The 16027-nt window shown below is 36.2% G+C and overlaps 1 long non-coding RNA gene across 14 annotated transcripts in view; it reads left to right on the top strand.

Moving 5' to 3' along the window:
• Window positions 1–16027, top strand: part of LOC123855860 (uncharacterized) — a 456844-nt gene that overhangs the window by 401862 nt on the left and 38955 nt on the right. For 11 of the 14 annotated variants that reach the window (XR_010412974.1, XR_010412979.1, XR_010412976.1 and 8 more), the window contains one exon: window positions 228–3368. The exons of 2 other annotated variants lie outside the window; for them this stretch is intronic. This is a non-coding gene — a long non-coding RNA (uncharacterized LOC123855860). One more of the 14 variants, XR_010412969.1, reaches the window with a different exon arrangement.

Genomic DNA, 16027 nt, shown 5'->3' with positions numbered 1-16027 from the left:
AAAGAACATATTTCACAGGATTTCAATTCTTTTAAATTGGTAAGGTTTCTCTTATAACTTAGGACAACAAGCCAAACGTTTGTTTCATGATTTATCTTGATGAATGTTCAATGTGCCCTTGAAAAGAATGTTGTGTTCTGCTCTGGTTGGGTATAGAGTTCTATAAATGTCAATTAGATACTGTTGGTGGATGGTATTTTCTTTTCTTTTTTCTTTTATTTTTTTAGAGATGAAGAGAACACATGTGAGTGCATGCCCAACGGGCAAGGGGCAACAGAGGGAGAGGGAGAAAGAGAAACTTAAGTAGGCTCCAGGCCCAGCATGGAGCCCCACATGGGGCTCCATTTCACGACCCTGAGATCATGACCTGAGCTGAAATCAAGAGTTGGATGCTTAACTGACCGAGCCATCCAGGCACCCTGTTATTTTCTCAGTTCTTCTATATTAGTGTTGATTTTCTGTTTACTAATTGTGTTCAGTACTAAGGAGTTTTGAGGTCTCTGAATATGTTTGTGGATTTAGCTATTTCTCTTTTCAGTTCTGTCAGAATTTGCTTTATGTATTTGGGAACCGTTGTTAAATGTACCAACATTCTTTACTGAGAAACAGCATTTGCGTTTCAACAGTTCAAAAAGGAGGCTAATAACTAAGGGATTTATATTTTAATGCAGTACATTATATTACATATAAGATTTACTGAAGATGAAAAGCTTATAAGTTTTGGAAATACAGTTATAGAAATAACCTAATTATATAATCTGTGAAACAATCCAAATCTGAGCAAAGTCTGATCTCTTCTTCTTATGTCATAATGAGGATTCGTATAAGATCTATCAAGAGTTACAAAGAAACAGCCTTAACTAACTTTGCCACCTGGAGAAGATAATTACAGTTTAAGAAATGATTCTTTGCAAACTAGATTGTAAATGAGAATGTCATGAACTCAGCACTAAGTAGCTTGCTTTTCAAGTCTATTAGAAAAGATGACTTTTTTCCATTAAAAAAAATAAATATAAGGAACTTGGAAGTCATCACTTCATCCTAGTAATATGTAAAAACCTGAACAGAATGAAAAATCAGCAATTCTTTTCGGCTCCATAAGAGATGGGAGGATACAGGGCAAACAGCTGCCTTGAAGATGGGAGACAAGCGAATACAGGGACTGATGGCTTACTAGAGCAGAGATTCATGAGTAGGAACCAGTGCCAGTGTAGGAAAAATGGAACTGTGTTTGGTGAATTGCTGGAGGCTCAGTGCATAGTTTTTAACTGTGAGAGTTAAAAACTGAAGGGGGATGCAGTCACGGGAGGCACTGTTAGTATTCTAAGATGAACCTCTGGGAACAGTCCTTAATGTGTATATGCCCAACACCATAGTATCAAAGCACATGAAGTAAAAAGTAATACAAAGGCAAGGAGAAGTAGATGTATTCACTGTAAGAGTTGGAGGCTTCAACAGTATCAGAAGTGGACAGATCTAGCAGGCAGAATATCAATAAGGATGTCGCTGAACTCAGTGATGGTGTTCAGTCATGATGGTAATCAATCTTGTGGATATGATTGACATCTATAGAACTACTTCGTCCAACAATGACAGAATACATATGCTTCTCAAGCTCACATGGAACATTTACCAAAATGGACCACATCCTGGGCCATAAAACACACCTTAACACATTTAAAAGACCACCATAGGATTAAATAGAAATCAATAATAGATAACTGGGAAAATCTCCAAATACATGTAGATGAAACAACATGCCTCCAAATAACAGATGGGCCAAAGAAAAAATCTTAAGAGAAATTAAAAAAAAATATATATATTTTTTAAAGATTTTATTTATTTATTTGAGAGAGAGAGAATGAGAGACAGCATGAGAGGGAGGAGGGTCAGAGGGAGAAGCAGACTCCCTGCTGAGCAGGGAGCCCGATGCGGGACTCTATCCCAGGACTCCAGGATCATGACCAGAGCCGAAGGCAGTCGCTTAACCAACTGAGCTACCCAGGCGCCCTAAAAATATTTTTAATTGAATGAAAATACATCTTATTCAAATTAGTGGGATACAGTGAAAGCAGTGTGTGGAAGAAAATGTATTGTGCTGAATGCATACATTAGAAAAGAGGAAGGATTTAAAATCTAAGTTTCCATCTTAGGTAACTGGAAAAAGGAGAGCAAATTAAATTCAAAGTAAGCAGAAGAAAAGAAACAACAACTGCAAATAATAATTGCAAATAACTGAAAACAGTTTGAATACCCTACCAGGTCATAAGGAAAATGGCAAACTTTTACTTGCTCTTATCTTTGCAAAATAAGATATATTTAAATATTTTATGTAGTTGCAATTTGTATTCTTTAAAAAAGTTAAATGTTTGTAGATATTTGCCTTTATGCTTAATTTGCCTGAGCTTGGAAAAGTCGAAGTAAAATAAACTTAAATCTGACTAGCAGCTTTTGTTTTTATTTTCATTATGCTGTATACTAGTTTTTTACATGAAATTTAACTTACCAAGAAATTGTATTTACACTGTACAAATGTCCAAAATTAATAAAGTTTTATCTGCAAATTATTAAATAGAAAGTATACATTTTTAATGCTCTAGATTTTAATTCCTTCTGTATATTAGGACTAATTTATGTTGTGGATTTAGAGTTTGGGAATCTCTCTTTTACTTAAGATGTGGACGTGGAGGTGAATAAGACATTTTTCCATTAATATTGTGTTTGTAAAAAAATTTTCCTATTTTTAAAAATGTGATGGCAGAGCATAAATGCTTTATTCAACATTCTGCATTGATTATAAATAAAATTATCATATCTAATATATCACAACCTTATACATCTTTGAAGGTTCAGCACAAATTATTTTCCTATGAAGTTTTTCTCATCTGCTATTGTTATGGGTATCAGTTAAAGCACATAAAAAACATGCACACAGAGAGCTGCCCATTGGAATCAGCCTGGGAGATACTTCCTCATGGAAATCCTTGGGCCCCTTCCGGATCTACTGAATCAACATCTCTGGAGTACTGCAATGTTGAAAACCTACTGAAGCTATTCTGAAGCTCTCTGGTTAGGAGTCCCTCATTTCCAGAAGCCCCTGACATGGCACATTTCACTGTCTTGGGTTTCACTTTGAGAGTCCCTACCAGGGCTTCTAAGAGGTTGGCACATTTGTCATCTTGGAAGAGGACTTCAGATTTCGCACTTTCCATCAGCATCTAATTTGAGAAAATACAATGTTAGCCAATGCAAAGTCTGTTTCTTGTCCTCATATATGGCAGATTTACATGAACTTTAAAAAACATCAAGCTATAGGTTATCCAGGATTACAATTTAACAGTTCACGCTCATAAATTCATTGTAATCTCTTGCCAGATCCAAACAGTGATGAAGTAAATGCAATGTGCTGTATACCTCCTAACCTTAGGATTATCTGGACAAAGCCCAGAAGAGAGCCAAGACCCATTTAGAAGAAGTGAGTGTATTACAGTGTTACTACTGTGGACCAATTCTTTGTCTACATTTTGATTTTTTAATGGTGGTATTGTTGAATTAATAAAAACAAATAAAAGAGAAAACATACAAACAGGGAAATAACATAAGTAAATCAGTAAACCAATTAATAAAGTACTAAAAGTGTGCAATGAAGGAGTAAAATAGTAATTTATTGTTGCAAAATTATCTCATACTACACTAAATTGCATTCAGTTATAGAAATTAAACACACAAAAACCAGGCAGAAAGAGAAAAGAAAAAAAACTTACAAATCGTACCAAACACAATACTATTCAAACCAGAGTGTTCTACCCTTTTCTTACTTCATTAGATTTTATTTGGAAATTTTATAATCACTTGCATAATAATTTGTCTTTTCATTTGGGTATATATAAATTATTTCCCAAATATACTTTATGCTGTTTTTTCTTTTTAAAAAAAATTTTTTTTTTTTTAAGATTTTATTTATTTATTCATGAGAGACAGAGAGAGAGAGAGAGGCAGAGGGAGAAGCAGGCTCCCAAGGAGCAGGGAGCCCGATGTGGGACTCGATCCCAGGACCCCGAGATCATGACCTGAGCCGAAGGCAAACGCTTAACCATCTGAGCCACCCAGGTGCCCTGCTTTTTCTTTTTTTTAAATATTTTTATGCGCTTCTTAATGATGGTATTTCTGTTTTTTTCCCAAGGTGTGTTAGTACTCTCTGTAACAGCAGGTGTCAATGTTTTTTTGTTAGAGAACACTTTCTTTTCTTTTTTTTTTTTTTTTAAAGATTTTATTTATTTATTTGACAGAGACAGAGAGGGAACACAAGCAGGGGGAGTGGGAGAGGGAGAAGCAGGCTTCCCCCTAAGCAGGGAGCCCGATGCGGGGCTCGATCCCAGGACCTGGGGATCATGACCTGAGCCGAAGGCAGACAGCCACCCAGGCGCCCCTGGAGAACACTTTATTTTCAATAATTCCTTCAGAAGCACAAGAGTAAAGTGAGGTCACATTTAAGATAATGTTTACTTGTGAATTTAACTTGAGATGCTAAGAGAGGATGAGCTTAAAACATTTAAAACTTTTAAGGAATATGTATTTAGAAAGATATTTTTAGGTAAGTTAATAAATTTTTCTGAGTTTGAGTATATGGATATATTAATAGAAATCAAAACATGAAATTAAATTTCTTGGTCAAATCTCCAGAAATACCTTGACAGTTAAAATAGTCTTGAATTCTTGGGGCGCCTGGGTGGCTCAGTTGGTTAAGCATCTGCCGTCAGCTCAGGTCATGATCCTGAGTCCCAAGATCAAGCCCTGCATTAGGCTCCTTGCTCAGCGGGGAGCCTGCTTCTCCCTCTGCTCCTTCCCCTGCTTGTGCGCTCTCTCTCTCTCTCTCTGGTTCTCTGGTTCTGTCTCTCAAGTGAATAAATGAAATCTTTAAAAAAATAATCTTGAGTTACCAACTGTGTTACTTAACAGTTTTTCTTATGAAATCTGTCTTATTTAAGAGGTTGTACATCAATTAATCAGATTAAAGAATTCTCCTGGTCACCTAATAATTTTATTAAGATAGGATTAACTTGATGACTTTTTTCTGAAAATTTTTATAGTGTACATCAGTACCACTTTTCCACTGTGCAAAATTAAGCAGCTTCAGTCTTTTCATAGAGAAAAAAGTTCAGCATGTTCCCATTGTTATTTATTGTGTTTTCATTGCATATCCAGCTGACCAACTTCTCAGGAGTAAGTTGCCTTTATAAAAACTGAAATTTATGTGTATTTTAGTTAAATTTTTTTTTTTTTTTAGTATGTTTGCTGAAATCAGATCACAGTTTTGGAATTATTAGTTTTCAGTGGATTTAAAGGGTTATTATTTGGACCAAACTCATTTACCATTTCAAAATCAGTTTCTCTTTGTGAATAAAGGATATGTATCACAAACAAATATAAATTTTATATGTTTACTGATGAACTACTTTTATGCAAAGAGAATCAATATATCTTCTGCCACCTAGTTTATAGAAAAATGTGCTATGACAGAAACAGATATCCCCCCAAATGATAGTTACCTTAAATTCCATATATGTACATAAACATTATTCTTACATAGCTTCTTCAAGGAGTAAAAATTATATCTACACAGTGTCCAAATATCTGGATGAAAACAGGAAATTCAAATGTTCAGTCTTGCTATGTAGATGTCATATATTTGGATATGGCAATAAGTAAAGGTTTAACACTAAGAACTTTCTCATTGCTGGCATGGTTGTATTGGTAAAGATGAACCCCCAAAAGAATTAGGAAATATGCTTAAAAGAGAGAGAGAGGTGCCTGGGTGGCTCAGTCGGTTGAGTGTCTAACTCTTGATTTTTGGCTCAGGTCGTGATCTCAGGGTCATGAGATTGAGCCCCACGTTGGGGTCCCTGCTCAGGTAGGAGTCTGAGTCTCCTCCCTCTGCCCCTGTCCCACTGTGTGCTCTCCTTCTTTCTCTAAAATAAATAAGTAAATCTTTACCGAGAGAGAGAGAGAGAGAAAGAGAGAGTGAGAGTGCACACAAAGCCAGAGAGAGAGAGAGAGAGAGAGAGAAAGAGAGTGAGAGCACACACAAAGCCAGAAAAAGGAAACCAAATATTCATGAATAGTAGTCTATGTGAAAGAAATCTGAAAGAACAAGCAGGAATTGGAATACTTTCATGTATGTTGAGAAAGAGATCATGATCATGATGTTAGCTGTCATGCCAGTGTTAACAGTGCTAAATGCTGAGCAACAGATGATGAACCCTTCCCTGAATGGAAGGCTCAGTCAATATCACAGGAAGCCTTCCCTCTTTCTTTTTTCAATTCAGAAGAAAAAAACAGATTTTTGGAGGGAGAGTGGTTGCACCCCCATAGGTGCTGAGATGGCTAATAAAATCTGGACTTCCTTTGTTATTTTTGGTTTTACTTGGCAGGTAAGGGAGCCAATTTCACTTTTAATTATAAACTCGTGACTTTTATCTTCAACCAGATTCTGGGTCCCCAAGCATTAGCATTGCCTTTCGTGGTCTTGATTATTTTTTCTTAATTTGTTTTCAGAGAGTTTGAAAAGTACGAGCATTGGGAGGACTTCTTGGTTAGGGTGGTAATAAGCTTATTTTAAACACACAAATACACACAAAGAAGCAATGGAACTATGATATGAAATGACAGGAGATAACTGAGCAACACTTCCAGTGGTTCTTGGGTGCTTTATAAGATTTTATTTATTTATTTATTTATTTATTTATTTATTTATTTATTTATTTAGAGAGTATGAATGTGCATGGGGGCAGGGGGGAGAGGGGAGAGCATATGTGGAGGGAGAGAGAGAATCTCCAGCAGACTCTGCTTTGAGCAAAGCTCCACCCGGGGCTGGATCCTATGACCCTGAGATCATGACCCAGCCAAAACCAAGAATTGATGCTCAACCAACTAAAGCACCCAGGTGCCCATCTTGAGTGCTTTATAAACCATTGTTGAACAGGAGGCAGCAGCTAAGATTCTACAATGATTGTGTTGTTAAAGGTATGGGATACAGGGTGAGGGCCCTCAAGGTGGGATGGCTAGAGTAATTCAAGGGTGCCCCAAAGTTAAAAAAACAAAACAAAACAAAACTTGGACAGAGGGAGAGAGTAAAAGCCTTATGAAAGAAGAATAAACTGAGGACAGTATAGAGACCAGCGTTCAAACAAATCAAGCTGCCATCTCTATGATGAAGTCGGTGTGCATCTAGCAAGCTGGGATTCATGGGGTGGAACAATGCAGTCTACCAGCAACACTCATGGTCCCAGGATTTCTTAAAATTGGCAGGGACTGAAGTTATACTAAGGTGGTATGGGGGCAGCTTTCTTCCTTGCTCTGATGTTTGAAATAGCACTTCAGTGATGGGTCTGTAAGGGCCGATTCTATGGAAAATGAAAATAAATTTCCCATGTTGGATGTGTTAACATGAGGTTTTGATAAAGCCAAAGTCTCTGCCTTCAATAGCATTCTCCAGGTGCTTGGAAAGCTGGGAGGCTTAGATAATTATGTTGAATGCACTTCAAGTTTCCCTTGAGTGTCTTCTGAGGATAAAAAAGACAAATTCTGGGGCCAGGTGTATAAAATTTGATTGCCTAAGAATTTTTAGCAACTATATATCTGTATGTGTAATACTTGAAAAACTCTAAGATGCACATTTGTTTCCCATTTTAACCTTTGGAGTTTTAATGCATCTTATTATTAACATGTATATTTAATGTGGTGGTGTTTTTGTTTATCCTGGAAAAATGCTGTTATCCTGGAATCATATAAATTCAGTATGTGTAATTGGAAACAGTGAAGTGAATCCCCACTCCCAACCCTTGACCCAGAATTGTTGAAAGTGACAAAAAGAAACTTCTGCTGTTCTCCATAATGAACCTAGGCAGTGAATGATTGCTCTTTTTGCACTGTTTCTTAGAGGGAAAAAATATACTTTCTTGAGGTTGTAGGGAAAGACAGAGAACTCAGGAGGGAAGGAGTGATTGGTTTATTGAGTCAGATGTTTCTCATTGGAGGATAGTCCTACTCCCAACGGAATCTTTCATTTGTCCATGTTATTGTAGACTGATTTACTGATTGGATATGAATTATTTGGGATCGCTCTGTGTTGTGGATCACTGGGAGGGTGAGTTGTTGCAGGGGGAAGGATGGGATTTCCATGAGTAGGGGATTGTTATGAATGGGTTGTGTTCCCTAGGTGGAGTGTGGTTTGTGCGATGGATATTTGAAGGAGGAGCTATTGAGATGAGTACAAGACCAAGTCTGTAATGTGTGTACCCTCAAGGGGACCTGCTGTGAGAGATTTAACATTTTAATACTTTTTTTTCTTCACTAATGGAGATTATTTTTCAATTGTCTACATTTATATTTCACTTGAATTCTCTCTCTTCAGCAAATTCTCATTTACATGTGTATTGTGGTATTGAGAAGAAGCAAAAAGTGGTGTGGGGCAAGCATATATGACCTGTCTCACGTTTACCAAACCTTTCAACATTGAGTCTGGAATTTGCAGTGACAATGCCTATTTGGGCTACTTTAGGATTCCAAGTTAGTGACTAACAATGAAATTCACATTGGCCCACAGTGAAATTGAGACTCTTCAAAAGATGAGATTTCAGAAAGCAGGATGAAGAGACCATTTCAGACAGATGCAAGAAGAAATTTTAGGACAGAGGCATCAGCCCATCCTCCCTGGGAGTCCACTGGTACATCATTTTGCCTTAAGCTATTCTTTATAGTTGTTTTCTTCCATTCAAAACCCACAGATTTTTCTGAAAGCTCCAAATTCTTTCAATAAAGACTCCTGTAGTGCCACCAGTTTTGGATTTAGGGGAGCTGTGGGAGAAAGAAGAAAAGGGCAGAGCAGCAGGGTGGTTTATGATTATTAATGAGTGATTGTAAAAGAAGACTCTACTAGCCAGAAAGATCTTCAGAAAATAGCACTCCAGTGACAGGTTAAGAGACATACTTGAAATTATTCCTACTTAGTGGAAACCCAAGTTTCTGACTCCCAGAAACTTGGGTGTTTTGTACGCTTTCTTATCATTGCCAGCCTATAAACATTAATCATATTTATCTACTCATTTCATCAGTTTGTATCAAGGAATTTTACCTGGCAACATTTGGTTAGGGTGAGTTTTAGTCATTCTGTGTACTCAGTGGTAGTAAATATGTAACATCTAGCCTGGTTTGGTCTTCAGTCAGGTTTGTTAGAATTTTCTCATGTACCTGGTATTTTAAAATGCTATTTAAAATCCCTCAAAACGATTATCTCCATTTACATTTATTGTATTATTCTAATAATGCCAGATGATGAATTCTGTCAAATTTTATACCAATTTGGAGACCCAATATATCAAAATCTTATATGTATATGGTATCTCAATGCTGGCCAATTTAATTAAAAATAAAACTTAAAGCCTTTAGCATGAAATTCATGTATTTTTTATGAGAAATTTTCCCATATGGCTTGGTGCACAATCAGGAGAAAGAATGGTTGACTTACAAAATTTTATGGGACAAATTAAAGATATCTTAAAAAAAAGATTTTATTTATTTATTTGACAGAGAGAGAGAGACAGCGAGAGAGGGAACACAAATAGGGGGAGTGGGAGACGGAGAGCAGGGAGCCCCATGTGGGGCTCAATCCCAGGACCCTGGGATCATGAAAAATTAAAGATATTCTAACCAAAAAACAATCAACCTCCTGACAGACTACTCAGTATTTTAGACTAATAGTTTATATTAGAGGAAAAATGTATTCATTTAAAAAATGTAATATATCCTGTTATTTTTGGTTCTTTGAATCATTGTAATCTGAGAAGCTTCAAGTGTTTAATCTGGACCACAGTTCTATGCAGAAGAGAGATAATCAGAAAAACAGACAGGTCAAGTTAATTATTTAAAATCAGTGAACCACAGACTTGAGGGTTCTCTGCCACCAAATTTAGTGCTTTGTCCAGTACTTGTTTTTGCATAAAGAACATAAAACATTTGTTGATGTTGTTGCTAGGCTGTGTGTTTCTTCTGCTGTTAGTTTATTTGGTATGACTTAAAATCATTCAACGTCTTAAATTCTGAGATCTCTTTTAAAATCGACACAGTGTGCTTAAGTCACTAAACTTTGATTTTTTTCCCCCCAGGCTTCTCTGTGAATATATATTTTATTCTTAAGGACTCAGGGCTTAAAGTATATTCAGCCTTTCAGTCTAAACTTAATTAACAGCTGCCAGTCACATTTTTAACTACAGTCTTTGAGTTAACTTCCTTAGGCAGTTGGTCACCTAAACATACTGCCACATTGGAAAATCATCTTTGGCAACAGTAGCATTTATAGAAGCTGTCCCAGAGGTTGCAGAACGGAGAGACCCATAGACCAAATTAAAGGCTAAAATCGAATGGTTTCTTTAATCAATTTCCAAAATGCAGAAAGAAGCAAAATATTGGTGTTGGTTTATACTCTGAAAATAGTGAGATGCAGGGCACCTGGGTGGCTCAGTCAGTTAAGCATCTGCCTTGGGCTCAGGTCATGATCTCAGGGTCCTGGGATCGAGTCCAGTGTCAGGCTCCCTGCTCAGAGAGGGTCTGCTTCTCCCTGTCCCTCTGCCCCCTCCCATATCCCCCACTTGTATTCTCTTTCTCTCACATATATAAATACAATCTTTAAAAAAAAATAGTGGGATGCATCTGGAATGCAAAGAACACACTACCTGATCCTGTGTTAAAACAGTGTTCATATGCTCGTTTCTCTCTCCTTCTGCCTCATCAGCCTGCTCTGCTGACAGTGTAGTTACAAGAAGCAGAGTTGAGGTTTAGAAAGGGCACTCAGCAGATAGAAGGTCCTCTGACCTATCACTTGCTTGTTCGATTAGAGAGACACAGGGGCAGGTATGCCTGGCCAATAGCTGTAGATCACTGACGACTTGCTGAGCAGCCGTGGATTTTATCTGTATGTCTCTGGCAGAGGTCACATGGGACCAAAATGGGTGTCACCAGTGGGTGACAGTGTCACACTAGGGATCACATTACTGGCAACTGGGAGCCATATGATCCATGATTTCTGAATATTTACGGTTTAAGCAGTCTTCTCATCTCTGTATATGTATATGATTGAGCTAATGTTAGCTCTCATTTTTCATAATTTTATCCGTGTGCAGGGTACATGGACTATATTCTATGCCCAACTGTCTTTATAGGTTAGCAATTTTGTAACTATTGTTAGTAGACCTTGTACATTTCACCCATGTTATTTGTTTATCTTGTTCTCCATAGAAGAGTTTAATATCTGAAAATGACATGGCAAATACATTATAGCCTGACTAGGGTCTGGTGTTCTATTTGCAAAATTTATAAACCTTGGGTCTTTATTTCTAGAAAAAGCAATGAGAATGGGGAAGACACAGCAGTCTGCTGGTTTTTTTTTTTCAAGTTTTTGTTTTAATTCCAGTTAGTTAACATACAGTGTAATATTAGTTTCAGATGTACAATATAGTTATTCAGAAATTCCATGCATTACCCGGTGCTCATCATCCAGTCTGCTGTTTTCAACAATTATTTTAGAATAAAAACAAGGGTGGAGAGGTTGGAAAAGGCTAGGGTGAAAAAAAAGGGGGGGCAAATACATCAGAAATGATCTGTGTATAATCATCTTTCCTTCCTTCTTTTCTTCCTTGCTCTCTCTCTCCTTCCCTCCCTTCCTATATATTCAATAATGATTTATTTATAGTATGTTAAATCATATGACAATTGGTACTTGCTTTCGAACCCAGAATATGTTACTTTCTAGCCAATGTACTATGTATAATAAAAATGAGTATATTCTGGAGTTATTGAGTGTAGTGTTCTCTAAATGCCAGTTAGGTCAAGGTGGTTGATAGTATTTTTTTTAGATAATTGTCTTTACTGATCTTTTGATCTGATAAAAGAGGTATTGAAATGTAATTGTGATTTTATCTATTTCTCCTTTAATTCTTTCTCTTCTATTCTGAAGCTGTGTTTTAAGGTCCTTTTAAGATAGTTCTGTATTCTTGCTGTATTGATCATTTTATTATTTTAATTGTCCGTTACTATCTATAATAATACTTTTCTTGAGGTCTGTTTTAATAGATATTAAAATAGCTCTCCCATGTTGAATACATTAATACATGTGCTACATTAACATTTAGTAAAATTACTGATATAATTGTATATAGGTCTCTTTTATTTTTTGTTTGTCACCTTTGTTTTTTGTTGTTTTGTTGTCATTCCTCTGTTCTTCCTTTCCTGCTTTTATTTGGATTATTTGAATATTCACAGGATGCATGTCTTACTCTTGCTATTGGATTTTTAGCTTTACATACCTCCGTTAGTGTTTTAGTGGTTGCTCTAGAAATTACAATATAAATCCTTAACTTTTCATTCTACTCAAAGTTGCCGTTCTACCACTTCACATGAAATGTAGAAACTTGGCACCCATTTAGTATCCTTATTCTGCAGACATTACATGTATCTGTGTACCTGTAAAACCTATAAGACAATGTTACAATTTTTCCTCATCACTCATGCATTTAAAAAGAAATATGGGGAAGAAGAAGGTTTTATATTTATGTGAATATTTATAATTTCTGATGCTGTTCATCCCTTCCTTATGATCTGAGTTTCCCTCTGGTATAATTTTACTTTCACCTGAATAACTTCTTTTAGTATTTCATATAGTACAAGTCTTCTGACAAACACATTCACTTAGTTTTCTTTATTCTGAAATTTCCTTATTTTTTAAAAAAATTGTTTCACTTGAAATAGAATTCTGAATTGATAGTTCTATCTTTTAGCATTTTATGGATGATTTTCCACTATCATCTGGCCTTATCTGCTTCTAATGAGGTGAGTGGTTTTTGAATCATTGTTCCCTGTATGTAATGTGTTGTTTTTCTTTGACTGCTTATAAGATTTCACCTTTAGGGGTGCCTGGGTGGCTCAGTCAGTTAAGCGTCTGCCTTCGGCGCAGGTCATGATCCCAGGGTCCTGGGATCCAGCCCCGCATCGGGCTCCCTGCTCAGCGGGGAGCCTGCTTCTCCTTCTCTCTCTGCCTGCCACTCTGCCTACTTGCGTTCTCTCTCTCTGTCAAATAAATAAATAAAATCTTAAAAAAAAAAAAGATTTTACCTTTATCTTTGTTTTCAGCAGTTTAACTGTGATGCACCATTTATTCTGCATGGAGTTTGTTGAGCATCTTTTGTATATGCACAACTTTCTCCAAATTGGGGAAAAATTTACCCAACAGTTTTTCAAAAAAATTTTTTTATTGTATTTTTCAGTTGCAGAATTTTCATTTAGATCTTATTATGTAGTTTTTACCTCTCTGCTGTGATTTCCTATCTTTTATGAATTGCAAACGTATTTTCTTTTACATCATTGAGCACAATTATAAATAGCTGGCTTAAATTCTTGTCTGCTGTTTCTAATATCTTGGTCATCTTTAGAGGGGTTTTAAGTAATTGTCCTTTTATTAAGAATTGGCCCAATGTTGCTGTTGCTTTGTGTATTTAGTCTTTTGGATTATTTTTCCTGGACATTTTAAATGTTAGTTGTAGAAATTCTGCATTCTTTTATATCCCTCTGAAGAATGTTGGTTTTTAGTTTGCTAGTTTGTTTTAGGAGGCAATTATCTGGGTCAGACAAAAACTGTAAACTGTTTCTCTGGGGCTGCAGCTGAAATATCAGTTCATCCCTTTTCGCTTTAACTGCATCATTTTGTGTCTGCCACATGCTGTGTATATCAAGGATCAGTTAGAGATTTGGGCAGAGTTTATATAAAACAATTTAGGGCTCTCTTGACTCTCTTTTTCTATGGTATCCTCCCCGCTCACATTCCAGAGACTGTAGTTGACTCACACTCTGTTCTCTGTAAGACTGCATGTTTTCTATTGGGATTTTATGCACCATACGTAGCATCAACTATATCCTGCCTTTAGTGTAAAAATCTTAAAAACAGGGTGGCTCAGTCATTAGGCGTCTGCCTTCAGCTCAGGTCATGATCCCCGGGTCCTGGGATCGAGCCCCGCATCGGGCTCCCTGCTCGGCGGGAAGCCTGCTTCTCCCTCTCTCACTCCCTCTGCTTGTTGTTCCCTCTCTCACTATATCTCTCTGTTAAATAATAAATAAAATCTTAAAAAAAAAAAAGTCTTAACAGGAAACTCATACCATGCCGTACCTTTTTCCAAGTTTTGACTTCTGTCTAGAATTTGTCTGATTTTTTTTCACTCTCTAATGCTTTCAGGTGGCTGTTTTTTGATGTTTTCTAGAATTTACAATGGTTATATCTTTGAGAATAAGTTTGGTAGAAATACAGCTATAGTGGAATTAATACTTGAGATTTTACACCTTGTCCTTCTGGATATTTTTTCTAAACCCACGGAAAAGTCCTACTGAAAACTAAAATATTTTTGTTAATTATAGATTCTGAAGTATAATGCTACAAATGTTATAAATATGTTATCCTTTCATTATCACTGAATGAAGGCAAGTGTATTCAACCTTAGATAAATAAAACTAATGATACAATCAACATAAATTAGGAGATGGAATGGGAGGAGCAAAGATATGGAGGTTCTGTAGAAACATAATATCTTCATATTACAAAAATAAACACCTACAATGGGACATTCAAGCAGTCTGAAGAAGAAATCAGTTGGCTTCAAAGAGACCGCCTTCTCATTGAATGGAAAGGTTGCCATAAAATTAGGATGCTGAATGATGTTAATGATAAGGAAAAAGAGGATTGGATTTTTTTTCTTCTTTCAACAAGAAAAAAGAAAGGCAATCATAAAATTCATGGGGAAAAACTCATATAATCTTGTTTTTTATATGGAGCTTCTCAAAATACGGTTTCATTTTGAGAAATTTATGGGACGTGAGGAATGTCAGACATTTTTCTGTGTACTGGGAACATTTTCATTTGAATAGAACAATTGTGATATTTAACCTACAGACAAATTAATTCCTAGTTTGTTATCTGATTTTTGTGTGTATATGATATTTATATAGTCCTAGTAACATAAACACTGGGTGTTTTCAACTTTTAGAATCAAACTATAACTTTTTATAGTGGAATTTTTATTTATGGTTATAAGTAAGTTCTTAACTTTTGCAATGTATTAATAGATGAAAAAAGATGTAAAGAGGAAGGGAGAGTAGGAGGCAAGATAAGAATGTTTGTATCTTTATGGGACACCTGGGTGGCACAATTGGTTGAGTGACTGGTTTTGGCTTGGGTGGTAATCTCAGGGTTGTCATGAGATTGAGCCCTGTGTCAGCTCTGCACTCAATGCAAAGTCCACTTGGGAGTCTTTCTCCCTCTGCCCTTATTTCCCCCACCCCCTGCCCCCGCTTTCTTTCTCTCTAAAAAAAGAAAGAAAGAAAGAAAGCTTGTATCTTTATATAATATGAGGATTAAGGGATACTTAAGACAACTTTCAAAAGTTAATGCAATGATAAACTGAGATTAACATATTTATGTATACTAAATAATCATTAGACAAAATAGTAACTCACCAAAATTATCATAGGAAACATGAGATGTTGTAATCTCATACTTACCTTTCAATGCGGAGATTCAGTTTATAATTTCTCAAATTTGTCAGGTAATAGCATCATAACAATACTTGTCAGAAATGTATCCAAGAGCAGCTAAAATTCTGAAAAAGTGAAAAGTACTCATATTTAGAAAGTGGGACTTGAGATATGAAGGGTATTGCTTGACATTGGGCCTTTACCTTATGAGCACTTCAGTTTTATTTTGTTTTTAAAAAATCTGTTCCTGTTAAAAAATGAGGAAAGGGGTGGTTTAAAATTATGTAAGGAAATGATAATGTAAATACGACTGCAAATACTACTCTTAGTTTATAGTAGTTGACCAGCATTTGCCACAAAGTTCCCCATGCATTTATCCCATCTGATTTTTTTTTGCAGAAAATTCTCAGCATAAATTTCATATAGATACTGCTTTTGGGAGAATCACAGCACAGAA

The sequence above is a fragment of the Mirounga angustirostris genome, unplaced genomic scaffold, assembly GCF_029215605.1.
Source record: "Mirounga angustirostris isolate CCGP_5_RB_7025 unplaced genomic scaffold, mMirAng1.0.hap1 SCAF_7, whole genome shotgun sequence".
NCBI classification, from domain to species: domain Eukaryota; kingdom Metazoa; phylum Chordata; class Mammalia; order Carnivora; family Phocidae; genus Mirounga; species Mirounga angustirostris.
The sequence above is the reverse complement of the archived record's forward strand: the minus strand, read 5'-3'. Positions and strand labels throughout refer to the sequence as shown.